This window comes from Orcinus orca, chromosome 12, assembly GCF_937001465.1.
Source record: "Orcinus orca chromosome 12, mOrcOrc1.1, whole genome shotgun sequence".
In the NCBI taxonomy this organism is placed as follows: Eukaryota; Metazoa; Chordata; class Mammalia; order Artiodactyla; family Delphinidae; genus Orcinus; species Orcinus orca.
The window spans coordinates 81966277-81985758 of record NC_064570.1 but is presented as its reverse complement, the minus strand read 5'-3'; the positions used below and the strand labels follow the sequence as shown (position 1 = coordinate 81985758).

Below are 19482 nucleotides of genomic sequence, written 5' to 3'. Positions count from 1 at the left end.
AAAGATGGGGCATCTGCCCACAACACTGAAAGGCTTAACCCGAGGTCATGCAGGTAGTTCTAGAAAAGCCTGGAAGCAGTACCTAACCTAAGCAATTTCCTCCACCCTCCATGTGTTTCATAATTTTCCCCCTTAAAAGTTTGATTATACATCCTTAGCATGACATTTAAAGTTAATGGAAGCAGAGACAGTTCTATTTACTCTAAAAACTGTAAAAGAACAAAATAAACTATAATCACCCAATGTATAAATATAGCTACCTATTTAAACTGTTACATTCTCCAAAACCTGTTCAAGACTGTTGTTTTTTCCTATGTGAGTTGCTTCTAAGATTTGCACATGATAAAATGTCAGTATTTCAGAAACAGATTTATGAGAAAAGTTTATAATGTGCACATAATGGGCTTGTTCTCAATTAAATGGTTCATCATTTATTAAACATTTAATCATAAGTATGTAATGATTTTATATTTGGATACAATTTGCTGTTACTGATTTTCTTCGTCGTCCGTTAGGGTTTCTCATTTAACTTAAAGATTTGGTCTGAGAATGACACTAAGCCTAATGGAAAAGAAGAAAAGCTTTTAAATAAGATCATGTGTAGCCTGAGGTCTCTTGAATTTTATGTTGCTATCATCTAATGACATAAATTAAGAATTTAAATCATCAGTTTTCCGAGACCTGTCGTGATCATAGAAGGTTAGGTATAAAGAAGTCTAGCATCTGGATGGGGGTCTTCCAGCGGAGCAGCATAGGACTCGCAAAGGCTGTGTGACTTTGATAACATTCCTATTTATCTTTGTACTTGAAAATGTCATTATGAACACTATGTTAATAATGTCTTACACAGATAATCTTTGCAATGCTCACTTGAAGGGCAAATATCTCTTCATAAGTGGAAAATCTAAGGAACCAAACAAATGACTTTCTTAGGACTATCCAAGTTCAATTCACACTGGAATTCTCTGCTTGAAGCTTTGATTTTCAAGACGGAAATAAAAACTATTTATTTGAGAGAAGACTTTAAATGCATATTATTCAATTTTTTATAATTTGTGGAGTTTATTTCTTACATTATTTGACAGTGATTTCGAGTTAAGCCTGCTCATTTTATTTAAATCACATGCTTGCTTTTCTTCAACTGAGTTATGTGCTCAATCATTCCACGTAGTTATCTGATTACCTAGTTGTTTTCAACTTGTGTTTGAAGACCAAAATGCAATCTCTATCTGTATCATTTCACCCGATAAGCAAATTTGACCCCTCAGCCAGAATATTATATTGGACTCTATCTATCTTGTGGATTTTTAGTGACAGCTGACATCTTTCTGCCAGGTAGCACCTTGTAGATGTCTCTTTGCCCTGTTCAGCTGGCAGACACCAAAGGAGTACAAGCTGATCTTTACACTTATCTAAAGACATGAGAGAGACGCTAAAGTAGGAGGTCAAGATGGCAGATTAGGAGGACGTGGAGCTCACCTCCCCCCACAAACACATCAAAAATACATCTGCAGGTGGAACAATTCTCACAGAAAACCAACTGAAAGCTAGCAGATCTCTTACACAGCCAAAGCTGGAAGAAAGATTCCCGCATAACTGGGTAGGACAAAATAAAAAAGGCATTGGGACAGGACCGGTGCCCCTGGGAGGGAGCTGTGAAAGAGGAAAGGCCCGCATGGGCAGCCCTTCGCCCTTGGAAACCCTTCACTAGCTGGGAGGTCCATCGGGACAGACAGAGGAGCCAGAGCGGGCCTGGACTCTGCCCACGAGGAGTCTGTGTGTGCTGGCTTGTTAGCAGTCAGGGCACAGAGAGACTGGTAGTGATGGCTGCCACCTTACCCACCTCCCAGCCTGAAACGCACTTTGGGTGGAGCTGCTAATACACAGAGGAGGTAGGAGCTGAAACTTGGGCTTCTGTGGACGAACGCTGGGAGAGGACTCGGTCTAGCTGTGTGCAGACAGCCCCCAGGACCTGGAGTGTAGTCCAGACCTAACCCCAGAGCCTGTTGTTAGTGAACATATGGCAGAGTGTGGGCCCACCATAGGGACCCCCCACAATTAGCCTGCCCACGCGGGGCACTGCTCCATTGGCGGGCTTTGTGCGTGCACGCACTGTGGGGCAGGGGCTGACACCTGAGTCCATAATCAGCACTCCCACAGTGGGGGCAGGTGGGAGGTGGGCCCTGCAGCAGCAGACTTCATTGGTGTGCACACCAGTGGGGGGCACTGTCCACAGAATGACACATCTCCAGCGGACAGGCCCTGGCGAGAAGTGTGCAGAGGTTCCTTTCCCAGCAGGAATGCTTCAGTTCCACCCACCTCACACAAAACTTGGAGCTGGAATCCTGGGGGAGAGGCTCTGGGAGAGCCCTACCACAGAGGAGGCCTAGGTCTCAGGTGGCAGCACACCACTTCAACTCCTGCAGCTACAATGCCCTGATCCCCAGGGCCAGCCTTACACTAGGTCTGGGACAAACACAACAGAGAAAGGGATGTGACCTTGGGCTGCTTCTGAGCAGAACTGTGGACGCCTGAATAGGTGGTGCATAGGTTCACTGTGACCACATGGGCTTCTCTTGCTTCAGCACTCACCTCCTTGGGACAGAGCACACACTTAAGGTCAACAGAGCCTTATCAAACCCAACCTTCACGGCTTCTACTGAAACAACTGGGGAGCAGACCCCACCTCCAACAGGGTTGTGACAGCCACGGAGCAAAGAGGAGGCCCCACCCAACGTGCAGGGCAGGAATTGGATACCACGACACCAGTCATACCCTCTATCAAGGGGATAACAGCCAGCACACTCTGAGGAGAGATGTGGCAGGCACCCGTTATGAAAACAGTTCTCACAGCAAAAATATTAGACTTACATAGTCTACAAAGGGATGCTCCGACATAAAAACAGCCCTCCAAGACCACAGTAGATAACTATTTCTCCTAACTTCATAGAGTCAGAGAAATATAAGTAAAATGAAGAAACAGAGGAACTACTCTCAATAAAAAGAACAAGTGAAATCCCCTAAAAAACAATTAATGAAACATACCTCTTCAGTCTACTAGACCTCTGAGTTCAAAAAAGAGGTAATTAAAATGCTAAAGGAATTAAGAAAGATTTTCAATAGAAATGCAGATCACTGTAACAAGGAACTAAAAACTATAAAGAAGAAACAATCAAAATTAGACAACTCAATTGCTGAGATAAAAAATGAGCTAAAAGCAGACTGAATAATGCAGAAGAACAAATTAGTGATTTGGAAGATAGAATAATGGAAATCACCCAATCAGAACAGCACACAGAAAGACAAATGAAAAAACAAATGAAGGCTTCCCTGGTGGCGCAGTGGTTAAGAATCCACCTGCCAATGCAGGGGACATGGGCTCGAGCCCTGGTCCAGGAAGATCCCACATGCCACGGAGCAACTAAGCCCCTGTGCCACAACTACTGAGCCTGTGCTCTAGAGCCCACAAGGCACAACTGCTGAGCCCACGTGCCACAACTACTGAAGCCCGCGCGCCTAGAGCCCGTGCTCCGCAACAAGAGAAGCCACTGCAATGAGAAGCCTGCACACCACAATGAAGAGTAGCCCCCGCTTGCCGCAACTAGAGAAAGCCCACGCACAGCAATGAATACCCAACGCAGCCAAAAATAAATAATTTTTTTAAAAATGAAAGAAACATACGAGATCTATGGTATTATATAAAGTGTGCTAACCTACACATAATAAGAGTTCCAGAAGGAAAAAAAAAAGAGAGAGAAAGGGATCAAAAATTGTATTTGAAGAAATTATGGCTGAACACTTCCCAAACCTAAATAAAGAAAGAGATATTCAGGTACAGGGAGCACAGAGGGTTCTGAACAAGATGAACCCAAACAGACCCACATCAAGACATATCATAATTAAAATGGCAAAAGTTAAAGAGAGGATTCTGAAGTCAGCAAGAGAAAAACAAAGAGTCAGTTACAAGGGAACCCTCATAGGCTGATTTCTCTACAGAAACTTTGCAGGCCAGAAGGGAGTGTCAATATATATTCAAAGTCCTGAAAGGGGAAAACCTGCAACCTAGGATACTCTACCCAGCAATATTATCATTTAAAAAAGGAGAAACAAATAATTTCTCTGACAAAAACTGAAAGAATACAGCAATACTAAAGCTAACCTAAGAGAAATGTTTAAAGATCTTCTCTAAATATAAAAGAAGCAAGAATCTATAGGAAAGGGAAAAACACAATAGGACAGGCCAATATATAAAATGATTAAACATCACTTAAATAAGCCAGTGCAAAGATTAAAAAACAATAAAAAATGTTGTTAAAGCAATTATAACTACAATTAACAGCAAAAAGATAAATATGAAGATGTAAAATAGGACATCAAAATCACAAAATGCAGAAGAGGGGAGTAAAAAATATATATATACATTTTTAGAATGTGTCTGAACTTACATGACTATCAGTCTAAAGCAAGTAGATATAGTTCTGGGTTAACATACTTGAAAACCAGAGTAGCCACAAATCAAAAACATACAACAGATTCACAAAAACCAAAAAGAAAGGCACTCAAGCATAATACAAAAGAAAACCATCAAACCACAAAAGGAAAACCAAAAAGAAAGGAACAAAGAAGAACTACAAAATCAGCTGGAAAATAAGGTTTAAAATGGTAATAAATACATCTTATCAATAATTACTTTAAATGTCAATGGACTAAATGCTCCAATTAAAAGACATTGGGTGGCAGATTGGATAAAAAAACACAAGAATCTATAATATGCTGCTACAAAAGACTCACTTTAGGGTGAAAGACACACATAGATTGAAAGCAAGGGGGTGGAAAAAGATATTTCATGCAAATGAAAACAACAAAAAAGCAGGGGTAGCAATACTCATCAGACAAAATAGACTTTAAAACAAAGTCTATAACAAAGGACAAAGAATGGCATTAGATATTGATAAGGGGGTCAATACAAGAAGAAGATATTATACTCATTAACATATATGCACCCAATATAGGAGCATCTAAATGTATAAAACAAATACTAACAGACATAAAAGGAGAAATTGACAGGAATACAATAATAGTGGCATACTTTAACACCACACTGACATCAATGGACCAGTCTTCCATACAGGAAATCAGTAAGGCAACAGAGATCCTAAATGACACAATATAACAGTTGGACTTAATTGATATCTACAGGAAACTACATCCAGAAACCCCAGAATACACATTCTTTTCAATCGTGCATGGAACATTCTCTAGGATAGACCACATACTAAGACACAAAACAAGCATCAACACATTTAAGAGGATAGAAGTTATTTCAAGCATCTTTTCTCACCACAATGGTAAGAAACCAGAAATCAACCACAGAAAGAAAAACGGGAAAAAAAAAAACATTACATGGAGACTAATCATAATCATGCTATTAAAAAACCAGTGGGTCAATGAAAAAATCAGAAAATACTTTGAGACAAACAACAATGAAAGCATAGCCTTACAAAAATCTATGGGATGGGGACAAATGTATATGTGTAACTGATTCACTTTGTTATAAAGCAGAAACTAACACCATTGTAAAGCAATTATACTACAATAAAGATGTTTTTAAAAAATCTATGGGATACAGCAAAGGCAGTTCTAATAGGGAAGTTCATAGTGATACAGGCCCTCTTCAAGAAACAAGAAAAACATCAAGTAAACAACCTAACCTATCACCTAAAAGAATTAGAAAAAGAAGAACAAAACCCAAAATCAGCAGAAAGAAGGAAATAATAAAGATCAGAGGGGAAATAAATAAAATTGAGATAAAAAACAATAAAAAAGATCAATAAAACTACGAGCTGGTTTTTTGAAAGGATAAATAAAATTGACAAACCTCTAGCCAGGTTCACCAAGAAGGAAAGAGAGAGGACCCAAGTAAACAAAATGAGAAATGAAAGAGGAGAGATAACTACCAATACCACAGAAATACAAAACATCATGAGAAAATACTATGAACAGTTATATGCCAACAGATTGGACAACCTGGAAGAAATGAACAAGTTTCTAGAAACATATAGCCTGCCAAAGCTGAGTCAAGAAGAAACAGATCATTTGAACAGACTGATTACTAGAAGTGAAATAGAATCTGTAATTTAAAAAAAAAAAAACCTCCCTGTAAACAAAAGTCCAGGACCAGATGGCTCACTGGGGAATTCTACCAAATACACAAATAAGAATTTATATCTATCCTTCATAAACTATTCCAAAAGAATGAAATGAGGGACCGCTCCCACAGTCATTATATGAAGCCATTATCACCCTGAAACCAAAATTAGAGAAAGACACTGCAAAGAAAGAAAATTATAGAGGAATATCCTTGATGAATATAGATGCAAAACTCCTCAACAGAATATTAGCAAACTGAATCTAACAGTACATGAAAAGTATCATACACCATGATCAAGTTGGATTCATTTCAGGGTCACAAGGATGGTTCAACATACTCAAATCAACCAGTGCGTTACATCACATCAACAAAAGAGAAGACAAAAACCACGTGATCATCTCAATAGACACAGAAAAGGCATTTGATAAAATTCAACGTTCATCCATGATAAAAACTCTCACCAAAGTGGGTATAGAGGGAACATATCTCAACATAATAAGAACCATTTATGACAAACCCATAGCCAACTTGTAACTTACTGGTGAAAAGCTGAAACTCTTCCTGTTAGTTTCTGGAGCAAGCAAGGATGCCCACTCTTACTACTTCTATTCAACATAGAATTGGAAGACTTAGCCACAGCAGTCAGACAAGAAAAAGAAATAAAGGATCCAAGTTGGAAGGGAAGAGATTAAATTGTCATTATATGCAGATGACATGATACTCTACATAGAAAACCCTAAAGACTTCACACAAAAACTATTAGAATTAATAAAAGAATTCAGCAAGGTTGCAGGATACAAAATTAATATACAGAAATATATTGCATTTCTTTACGCTAACAATGAAATACCAGAAAAAGAAAGTAAAAAAACCCAAAAAATCCCATTTAAAATCACATCAAAAAAAAATTTAGATATAAACCTAACTAAGGAGGTGAAAGACCTATACAGTGAAAGCTATAAGACATTGATAAAGGAAATTGAAGATGATTCAAAGAAATGGAAAGATATCCACTTCTCTTGGATTGAAAGAATTAGTATTGTTAAGATGGCCATACTACCCAAAGCAATATACGAATTTAATGCAATCCCTATCAAATTACCCATGACACTTTTCACAGAACTAAAAACAATAATCCTAAAATTTATATGCAGCCATAAAAGACCCAGAATTGCCAAAGCAATCCTGAGGAAAAATAATAAAACTGGAGGCATAAGCCTCCCAGACTTCAGATAATACTACAAACCTTCAGTAATCAAAACATTGTGGTATTGGCACAAAAGCAGACATATAGGCAAATGGAACAGAATAAAGAACCCAGAAATAAAACCACACACCTACAGTCAATCTACAACAAAGGAGGCAAGAATATACAATGGAGAAAAGACAGTCTGAAACTAAAATCAATAAAAATAGAAAAGCTGGAAAATTTAAAAATATGTGGAAATTAAGCAACACACTCCTGTACAGCCAATGGGTCAAAAATTAAAAGGGAAATATAAAAATATCTTAAAACCAAGTGAAAATGGAAACAAAACATACCAAAACTTATGGGATGAAGCAAAGGCAATTCTAAGAGAGATGTTTATAGCTATAAATGCCTACATTAAGAAAAAAGAAAGATCTCAAGTAAACAACCTAACTTTACACCTAAATGTACTAGGAAAGGAAGAACAAACAAGGTCCAAAGTTAGCAGAATCAAAAAAATAACAATGATCAGAGCAGGGATAAATGAAATGGAGACCAGAAAAACAATAGAAAAGATCAATTAAACTAAGAGCTGGTTTTTGACAAACTTTTAGCTAGACTAACTAAGAAAAAAGAGAAAAGACTAAATAAAATCAGAAATAAAAGAGGAGACATTACAAATAATACAATAGAAATAAAAAGGATCATAAGAGAGTACTATGAATAATTATACACCAACAAATCAGACAGCCTAGAAGAAATGGATAAATTCCTACCAAGACTGAATCATGAAGAAATAGAAAATTTGAATGGACTAATAATGAGTGAAAAAATTGTATCAGTAATAAAAAACCTCTCAATAAAGAAAAGTCCAGGACCAGATATTTCATGGGTGAATTATACCAGACATTTAAAGAATTAATGCCACTCCTTCTCAAACTGTTCCAAAAAATTTAAGAGGAGGAAACATTTCCAAACTCATAACATGAAGCAAGCATTACCCTGATACTAAAGCCAGATAGGGACACTATAAGAAAACTCCAGACCAATATCCTGGATGATTATAAATGCAAAAATTTTCAAAAAAAATACTAGCAAATCGAATTCAACATCATATTAAAAGGATTATACACTGTGACCCCTGAAATGCAAGGATGTTTCAACATACAAAAATCAAATAGTGTGATATACCACATTAATAAAATGAAAGATGAAAATCATATGATCATCTCAATAGATACAGAAAAAGCATTTGATACAATTCAACAATGTTTCATGATAAAAACCCTCAACAAATTGGCTATAGAAGGAACATACCTCACCATAATAAAGGACATGTATGACAAGCCCAGAGCAAACATCATACTCAACAGTGGAAGGTTGAAAGCTTTTCCTCTAAGATCAGGAACAAGACAAGTGTGCCCACTCTTCCCACTCTTATTCAACATAGTACTGGAAGTCTTAGCCAGAGAAATTAGGGAAGAAAAAAGAAATAAAATGCATTCAAATCAGAAAAGAAAAAGTAAAATTTTCTTTATTTGCAGATGTCAAGATCTTACATATAGAAAATTTTAAAGACTCCACCAAAAAACTGTTAGGAATAATCAACAAATTCAGTAAAGCTGCAGGATACGAAATCAACACACAGAAATCAGTTTCATTTCTATACACTAACAAAATATCTGTAAAAGAAATAAAGAAATCAATCCTATTCACAATAGCATCAACAACAATAACATTTTAGGAATAAATTTAACCAAGGAAGGAAGAAGATATGTGCAGTGAAAACTACAAGACTTTGGTGAAAGACATGGAAGAAAACACAAACAAATAGAAATACATGCTGTGTTCATGGATTGGAAGAAATAATATTGTTAAAATGTTCATACTACCCAAAGCCATCTATAGATTCAGTGCAATCCCTATCAAAATTCTAATGGCATTTTTTTATAGAAATAGAAAAAAAATCCTAACATTCTTATGAAATCATGAAAGACTGTAAAGAGCCAAAGCAATCCTGATAAGGAAGAACAAAGCTGGAGGCATCACACTTCTTGACCTCTAACTATATTACAAAGTTGTATTAATCAAAACAGTATGGTACTGTCACAAAAATAGACACATACACCACTGGAACGTAACTGGGAGCCCAGAAATAAATCCAGGCATATACCGTCAACTAATATTTGATGAGGGAGCCAACAACACTCATTGGAGAAAATATAGTCTCTTCAATAAATGATTTGGGGGAAAACTGGATAATCACATGCCAAAGACTGAATTGGACCCCTATCTTACACCACTCACAAAAATTAACTTGAAATGATTTAAAGACTTAAATGTAAGAGCTGAAACTATAAAACTCCTAGAAGAAAACATAAGGAAAATCTACTTGACATTGGTCTTGGCAATGAATTTTTGACTATGACTCCATAAGTACAGCAACAAAAGCAAAAATAAAAATGTGGGACTACATCAAACTCAAAAGTTTCTGTACAGCAAAAGAAACAGTCGACAAAATGAAAAGGCAACTATGGAATGGGAGAAATATTTACAACCATATATCTGACAAAGGGTTAATATACAAAATATATTAGGAACTCATTTAACTCAACAGCAAAAAGCCCAAATTAATCACATTTTAAAATGAGCAAAGGACCTGAATAGATATTTTCCCAAAGAAGACATTCATTTGGCCAACAGGTACATGAAAAGATGTTCAACACTGCCAGTCATCAGGTAAATGCAAATCAAAACCACAATGAGATATCACCTCACCCCTGTCAGTAGGACTATTATCAAAAAGACAAGAGATAACAAGTGTTGGCGAGGATGTGGAGAAAAGGGAGCCCTGTGCCCTGTTGGTGGGAATGTAAACTGGTGCAGCCTCTATGGAAAACAGTATGGAGGATCCTTAAAAAAATTAAAAATAAGACTACCATATGATTTAGCAATCCTAATTCTGAGTATATATCCCAAAGAAATGCAGTCAGTACAGTTGACCCTTGAACAACCCAGGTTTGAATTGCATGAATTCCCATTTATATGTGAATTTACTATATGAGCCATGGTTGGTAGAATCCAAGGATATGGAACCATGGATACTGAGGGTTGGCTGTAAAGTTATTCACTGATATTTGACTGCACTCCTAACCCCTGTGTTGTTAAAGGGTCAACTGTATTTCAAAGGAATATCTGCATTTCAATGCTCATTGCAGCACTATTCACAAATAGCCAGGACATGGAAACAACCTAACAAGTGTCCATCAAGGGATGAATGGATAAAGAACATGGAGATACACACACACACACACACACACACACACACACTTACAAAATTATTCAGCCATAAAAAGAAAGAAATCCTGTCACTTGTGACAGTATGGATGGTCCTTCAGGTCATTATCCTAAATGAAATAAGTCAGAAGGACAAATACTATATGTTCCCACTTGTATGCAGAAGATAAAAAAGCTGAATTCATAGAAACAGATAGTAGAATAGTGGTTGGGAGGGGTGGAGGGTGGGGGAAATAGGGAAATGTTGGTCAAAATGTACAAACTTCTAGTTTTATGATGAATAAGTTCTGGAGATCTAATATGCAGCATGGTGACTCTAGTTAGCAATGCTGTATTATATACCTGAAAGTGGGTAAAAGACTAGATCTTAAATGTTATCACCAGACGTGCAAAAGAAGGGTGTCTATGTGAGATGATGGAGCTATTAACTAACCTTATTGTGGTAATCATTTCACTATAGATACGCATCTCAAATCATCACGTTGTGCATCTTAAACTTACACAGTGTGATATGTCAATTGTATCCCAATAAATCCGGGGGAAGAAGTGAGTTACTGATGAATTTGAAATGTCTCTTCTGTTGGTATTTATAACTTACAAAGAAGATATGTATTTATGTGAGTTAAAACCAACACTGAATAAGGAAAACTTATTATAATAACATCCAAACTTGTTTGATCAAAATACAGTTTATTCTAAGAGCATAATGCAAATTTATGTTAAAAATAGATTCTGATAAATTATTCTGAAATCACCAAGATTTTGACCTAATAATCCTCTATTAAAGGTAGGTATTTTATGGTTTATTCACGTTATTTGAATTATGACATTTTACCTTAGCTTTTTCTTTACATTTAAATATTAGATATAAACCCTTACATTTAAATATGCAGGTATAAAAAGTACATTTACTTTATTCTTCATCATTTGTTGTTAAAATCTTAATTTTGTGTAAATGTAGTACGTCTTTATATATAACTTTTAAAAATTGTTGTGTATGTTTTATATTCTTACTATTACCAACTTCTCCTCCACTAGATAATATACTACTGTTTTTTCAGTAAAGTTTTGCTGAAGCTCCAGAAACAAGGCAGCGACTGTTACTGAAATGAGGCAGTAGGCTGACACCTCTGTCTCCTTCCTTCTTGTCTCTTCTGGGCTTTGCACCTCATGTCAGAAGCGACAGGTGAAGGAAGGTGCAGCAGTGCTACTTCAATGTATCCACTTATTTTAGTTCCCAGGAAAATGCCTGTGTGGCTCTGGCCATGTCCCTTTGGGGAGTCATTAAATTCTCACCCAGATGGCACCAAATGTTTACACAGAAGCCAAAGGTTAAGTCAATCAACAGCAGAAGTGTCTTAGGCATGCTCACTAAATGATACTTTAAATGCAGCCCTGGGGCCCAGATAAATCCAGCTTATGTGAGTTATAGGCATGGGGGCGGGGCACAGACTTCACCCTATAAAAACTACCTTAAATACCAAAAGTAACTGAGAGACAATCTCAGCTGGTCATTTATAGATCAAATGACACAAATTAACAGATGGCCCTAATGCACAAGAGATCATATAGTATTCACCTAAGGAATAAGGCTATTTTCTAAATTAGTGTGTACAAGATACAAAATCAGTTCAGTAGATGACCTGGTCCCTTCCCTAGCTTCTCCTTCCCTTTTTACCTACTTTTACTTATTCGAATGCTAATTATATATCAGACACTAGATATCTGGGGACACAGAAATACTCATTGTCACTGCCTTCTTGGGACCTATTTGGTTTAAGAAAAAGCAACCAGATGGTTAAAGCTGATCATTTTATAAACTGATCGTTTGCAATTAATATACAAATAGTGTACAAGTATTGGTACACAACAGAACAGTAGTTCTGTTGGCCCTACACAAAAACATTATTTCAGAGAAAGTAATTTTTTTGCTAGAATTTTCATGCTGTAATTTAAAGTTATTTACTTTGAATACATTTAAATCACAGCCTCAACTACTAAATGATGCTTTCTTATTAAAATTGCTAAGGAACTATAACTATTTCTTTTTAGGTGAATGAAGTAGAAAAATTCTTGTTAAATGCCCATAGAACATAATTTCTCTTTCTGTTCTTATCAGAATAAATACATGTTCTATAGCATTTATGAATTATACATATTTATATTTACCTATTAAAATATGTACTATAGCATAGTAAGTGACAGGCAATTCAATTTAAGATTATTTTGAATTCCTTACATTTCAAAATCTGTTATTTATATGGTCTTTCTATGGATTGCCTGAATTTGAATTAATAATATTAATCTAGTAAAGTTACATAATTCATAGTTAATTCTTGTTAACTTTCTGAAACTGGTGATCCAGGCCAATATTGGGATTTTTAGGGTACTAGTGGATCAGTAGAAAGAAGGCAGTTGAAATATTTTTTTTTAATTAATGCTTTTTAAAATTTGTGGGCAAAAGGCTTACATAAATAAATTAGTTGATTAAAATAGAGGGTGTTTCTATACTATAAATCTATTTTTATTGACTCTGTGCAGAAATGTAGGGGAGTTGATGCTTAAGGCCCTAGGAAGATTTATGTTTAGCCTCAGAGAAGATTTATGTTTTGGAAAAACCTACCATCAGCTCATTTGACAAGGAGGTGATTTATGTATTTTTCATTGGATGAATGGTTTGAGAATAACTCCTTCTGCCCTTCTGTTTATAGTTTGCTTCTGTTTCAAAAAACATTTCAAATTGTTTTCACCAAAATTCTAAATTATGCATTTTAAAACTCAACAGTAAAACTTTCTTTCCTAAAAGTGCTATACACTGGCAATCTAGTACTGTTATGAAAGAGCTATTTTATTTCAAGTTGAGATGCTCAGCAACCTAGAAAAATACCTTAAAATGTATCTCAAATGCCATTAGAAAATTATAAAATGGATAAGACTTTTGAAAAATTATATGCAGAAAAACGTGTACTTAAGTCATAAATCTACACAGAAATTAGTTTAATTCAATTCTACTCTGTTTAAACATTTTAAAAAATTTGGTAGAAACCTTACATTGATCTATAAGGTGGTATTTTAAAATGATTGTTCTCTAAAAGTATTTGAATTATATTCATTACAATTAACCATTCCATTGGTTTTGGCTAACCAAAAATCCATGCATTATAGCTTAAGAGTTATGCAGACCCTGGATCCAGACAGTGGCTTTGAACCTCACCATCTTACTTGAATTTTCTGTGCCCTAGTTTCATCCTCTAAAAATGAGATAATATTTCTTGTTGCACAGTGTTGTAGTGATGATTAGATTAAATGGTACATGTAAAATCTTTTGAATAATGACTGGCTCTTAGTAAGTACTGTTTAACTTTTAGCAGGTATTCTTATCACTATTATATTACTATTCAGTGGCAAAAATATCAATAGGAATGAACATCAATGGGAATGAGGCCTTTATGAAGTACTTGCTGAGAAATGTTCAAAGAGAACTTTTGTATAGTCATCTTTATGGGTAGAATTCTTTCATCTTGAGAAAACTAGTAAATGTAAACTAAATTGAACTATTTTCTTTTTTACCTCTAGTAAAACCTCCATGAGGACAGAGCCTGGTCTGACTTATATATAGCTGTAGCCCCAGAGACTAAAAGTATTTGGTGCAGTGTAGGGACCCATTGACCTGAAACACAATTCATGGATGAAGATTATGTATATTCAAATAAATCGTATGCTCCAAATAATTCTTTGGAAGCAGAAGTAGAATATATTCGAAGTAGAATAGGGTTTGGGGGTCAGACATACTTAAGTTTAGAGCTCAGGTCCCTCACTTATTTGCAGTGTTATCTTTAGGAAGTTTGCTTTTCTCATCTATAAAAGGGCGAAATTACATTTCTTAGGGTTGTTAGAATTAAATAAAATCACTTAAAGTGGCTAGTGGAATTCCTGGTGCAAGAGCAGGTACTCTTCCTAATTTATGATTGTGAGTGTGTGGAGGTCATCAAAGCGTTTGTTGAAATGATGCTGAAATGCTGCACTAGCGCATCTGCCTTTTGGTTCTGTGCAAACAGGAGAGTCTTCTTCTATCCTGTTCACCTGTCCTTTTACTTACTATTGTTTGCTTGTTACAGCTTTATATTAGTACATCGACTCTCAAATTATCTTGATTTGTTCACTTGATACACTAGTTACTCTTTATCAGAAGCTTGAAAATAACTTTTTGCGTGCTCCATTTCATTGAAATATTAAGAAAACATTAATTATAATTAACCTTCATGCCAACTTTCTAGTGTTTGATTGGTAGCTTGAAAATTAAGGGGTTTGTTCCTGGCTTTGATAGTATCACAATCTGGTTATTTAGAAGACACATCATGTTACTAACCCAGAAGATTAAAAAGTGGCACGGGAACAACATCCTGGGGGGTTTATGTGACACATCACAACTAATCTCGATGTTGCTTGCACTGAATTGGAGTTACACTGACACAGCCTTAATTAATTCAGGCTATAAAATAAATGTGATTAGGTAAGGTAAGTGTTTGACCCCATTTCTAAAAGGTTGTGTTTTAAACAGTATTTATATATAGACAGGTTCGTCCATTGAATTGCAGTATAATTTCCACAGAAACAGTTCTCAAATGTATTTAAATAAGTCTCAGGATTCTAATATTTTTCAAGGATAAGTCTTTTTTTCAATATAAAAACTGCTAGCACACACTTTCTCACTTAACATTCACAAAAAAACCAATAAACAGACAATGCAACTACTTTACCCATTAGTGCACAAATTACTAAAATGCACCATATAGTTAATTCTTAATTCCCAGGGAGTTCTCACTGATCTTGTGAATTAAGAATTAACCATTCAATATTAAAGCAACCACCCTGGTATTTTTCAAGTGTTCTGCAGAAGTAACAAGGCTTGTTTAATCTTTAAAGGCCACTCCTTTGTTTTGCCATCAGTAAGTACAAAGTTGAATCTAAAGACAAAGTGATGATTAAAGAAAGGATGTGAACAGAGTTCATAGAAAAGAAAGAATAAGATCACTCTTAAACATATTAAAAGACATCTAAATTCACTTATAATAAATGTAAACTAAAATGGCTCTGAGATACTACTTTTCTCTTGCAAGATTGGCAGTGCTGTCAATTCTTTTGGATATATACTCAGAAGTAGGATTTCTGGATCGTATGATAATTGTATTTCTAATTTTTCTAGTAACTTTTATACTGTTTTTCATAGCAGCTGCACCATTTTACATTCCCACCAACAGTGTACAAGGGTTCCAATTTTTCTACATTTTTGCTAACACTTGTTATTTTTTTAAAACAGTAGTCATTCTAACAGGTATGAGGTGATATCTCATTGTGGTTTTTGACCTGCATTTCCCTGATGATTGTTGATGTAAAAGATCTTTTCATATGTCTGTGACAAAATTACCAAGATATGGAAACAACCTAAATGTCCATTGATGGATACATGGATTAGAAAAGTGGTGTATTTATAAAATGGAATATTATTCAGCCTTAAAAAAGAAGGAAACCCTGTCCTATGCAACAACATGAATGAACCTGAAGGACATTAAGTGAGATAAGCCGGTCACAAAAGGACAAATACTGCATGATTCCACTTGTATCTAAAATAGTCAAGCTTATAGAAACAGAAAGTAGAATAGTGATTGCCAGGAGCTGGGGGTAGGGGAAATTATGGAGCTGCTGTGAAAACTATAAAGTTTCTGTTATACAAGATTAATATGGTCTAAAGGTCTGCTGGAAAACTTTATGCTTACAGTTAACAATACTATATTGTGCAATTAAAAATTTGTTAAGAGGGTAGACCTCATGTTAAAAATTCTTACCACAATAAGAAAAATAGGCAAAAGTCTAAAAGTTTGACAGTATAGTACATGGGCAAAAATGTAGAGGAACACACTCACACATTCTGAGGGAAGAATGCCTAGATACAATCTCTGTGGAGGATAATTTGATACTGTCTATCAATATTTCACATTTTCTTTGAACCAGAAAATATAGAGATATTGTCACTCGTTTATGAAATTGTGCACATACAAGGCTAAAATTTCAGCATTGTTTGAAATAGTAAAAGAATGGAAACAATCTCGGTGCCAAGCGCAGGTGAATGATGAATGGAGTTATAGTATTATTCTTATTATTCTAAAAATAGAAAATGTTCACTTTTTTATGACTGTGTAAATATTACTGTTTGCAGACCCAAGTGGTATACTTTCCTTTATTGAATAGGTTTGTTGTTGTTGTTTTGTTTTGTGGTGTTTCTAGTTGTATTTCTGTTTTCCCTGCACTTATCTTCCATGTTTTTCAAATTCTCTTACTGAGTCTCTTATGTTGGGGGAGTACCTTTCAGACTTCTTACTCCATCCTTTACTACAAGCTTTCTAAGCCAACTACAAATTTCTCATTCTGTGACTCCCTTTATTTTTTGTCCTGGGTTGATTCCAGGGCTTCTTTTCTTTGTCATCTCCTTTCTTGGTTTTATTCTTTCTTCTATGTGAACACATCCTGAAGCAAATTATTAAGACAACGTGAAAAGAAGGTAAATTTTCCGAGATTGTACATATCTAAAAATGTTTCTGACACAAGCCTCGTAGATAGCCTCGTCCACCAGAGGGCAGACAGCAGAAGCAAGAACTACAACCATGCAGCCTGTGGAAGAAAAACACATTTACAGAAAGATAGACAAAAGGAAAAGGGAGAGGACTTTGTACCAGATGAAGGAACAAGATAAAACCCCAGAAAAACAACTAAATGAAATGGAGATAGTCAACCTTCCAGAGAAAGAACTCAGAATAATGATAGTGAAGATGATCCAGGACCTCGGAAAAAGAATGGGGGCAAAGATTTAGAAGATGCAAGAAATGTTTAACAAAGACCTAGAAGAATTAAAGAACAAACATCTAGATGAATTAAAGAACAAACAAACAGAGATGAACAGTACAGTAACTAAAATGAAAAATACACTAGAAGGAATCAATAGCAGGGTAACTGAGGCAGAAGAACGGATAAGTGACCTGGAAGACAGAATGGTGGAATTCACTGCCACAGAACAGAATAAAGAGAAAAGAAGGAAAAGAAATGAAGACAGCCTAAGGGACCTCTGGGACAACATTAAACGCAACAACATTCGGATTATAGAGGTCCCAGAAGGAGAAGAGAGAGAGAAAGGACCCGAGAAAATATTTGAAGAGATTATAGTTGATATATTCCCTAACATGGGAAAGGAAATGGCCACCCAAGTCCATGAAGCACAGACAGTCCCAGGCAGGATAAACCCAAGGAGAAGCACGCCGAGACACATAGTAATCAAATTGACAAAAATTAAAGACAAAGAAAAATTATTGAAAGAAACAAGGAAAAAATGACAAATAACATACAAGGGAATGCCCATAGGTTAACAGCTGATTTCTCAGCAGAAACGCTGCAAACCAGAAGGCCATGGCACGATATATTCAAAGTGATGAAAGGGAAGAACCTACAACCAAGATTACTCTACCTGGCAAGGATCTCATTCAGATTCAACAGAGAAATCAAAAGCTTTACAGACAAGCAAAAGCTAAGAGAATTCAGCACCACCAAACCAGCTCTACAACAAGCGCTAAAGGAACTTCTGTAAGTGGGAAACACAAGAGAAGAAAAGGACCTACAAAAACAAAACTATAACAATTAAGAAAATGGTAATAGGAACATACATATCAATAATTACCTTAAATGTGAATGTACTGAATGCTCCAACCAAAAGACACAACTCGCTGAATGGATACAAAAATAAGACCCATATATATGTTGTCTACAAGAGACCCACTTCAGACCTAGGGACACATACAGACTGAGAGTGAGGGGGTGGAAAAAGATATTCCATACAAATGGAAATGAAAAGAAAGCTGGAGTAACAATACTCATATCGGATAAAATAGACTTTAAAATAAAGAATGTTACAAGAGACAAGGAAGAACACTACGTAATGATCAAGGGATCAATCCAAGAATAAGATATAACAATTATAAATATCAGTGTACCCAACATAGGAGCACCTCAATACATAAGGCAACTGCTAACAGCTCTAAAATAGGAAATCGACAATAATACAATAATAGTGGGGGACATTAACACCTCACTTACACCGATGGACAAAACATCCAGACAGAAAATTAATAAGGAAACACAAGCTTTAAATCACACAATAGACCAGATAGATTTAACTGATATTTATAGGACATTCCATCCAAAAACAGCAGATTACACTTTCTTCTCAAGTGCACACAGAACATTCTCCAGGATAGATTACATCTTGGATCACAAATCAAACCTCAGTAAATTTAAGAAAATTGAAATCGGGCTTCCCTGGTGGCGCAGTGGTTGGGAGTCCGCCTGCCGATGCAGGGGACACAGGTTCGTGCCCCGGTCTGGGAAGATCCCACATGCCGCCGAGCGGCTAGGCCCGTGAGCCATGGCCGCTGAGCCTGCGCGTACGGAGCCTGTGCTCTGCAACGGGAGAGGCCACAACAGTGAGAGGCCCGCGTACCGCAAAAAAAAAAAAAAAAAAAAAAAAAAGAAAATTGAAATCATATCAAGCATCTTTTCCAACCACAGCACTGTGAGATTAGAAATCAATTACAGGGGGAAAAAACGTAAAAATCACAAACACATGGAGGCTAAACAATACATTACTAAATAGCCGAGATATCATGAAGAAATCAATGATGAAATCACAAAATACCTAGACATAAATTACAATCAAAACATGATGATTGGGCTTCCCTGGTGGCGCGGTGGTTGAGAGTCCGCCTGCCGATGCAGAGGACACAGGTTCGTGCCCCGGTCC

The 19482-nt window shown here is 36.1% G+C and overlaps 1 protein-coding gene across 1 annotated transcript in view; it reads left to right on the top strand.

Annotated features, from left to right (window-relative positions):
* COL19A1 (collagen type XIX alpha 1 chain) overlaps window positions 1-19482 on the top strand; it is a 347142-nt gene that overhangs the window by 155950 nt on the left and 171710 nt on the right. The window lies entirely within an intron of this gene.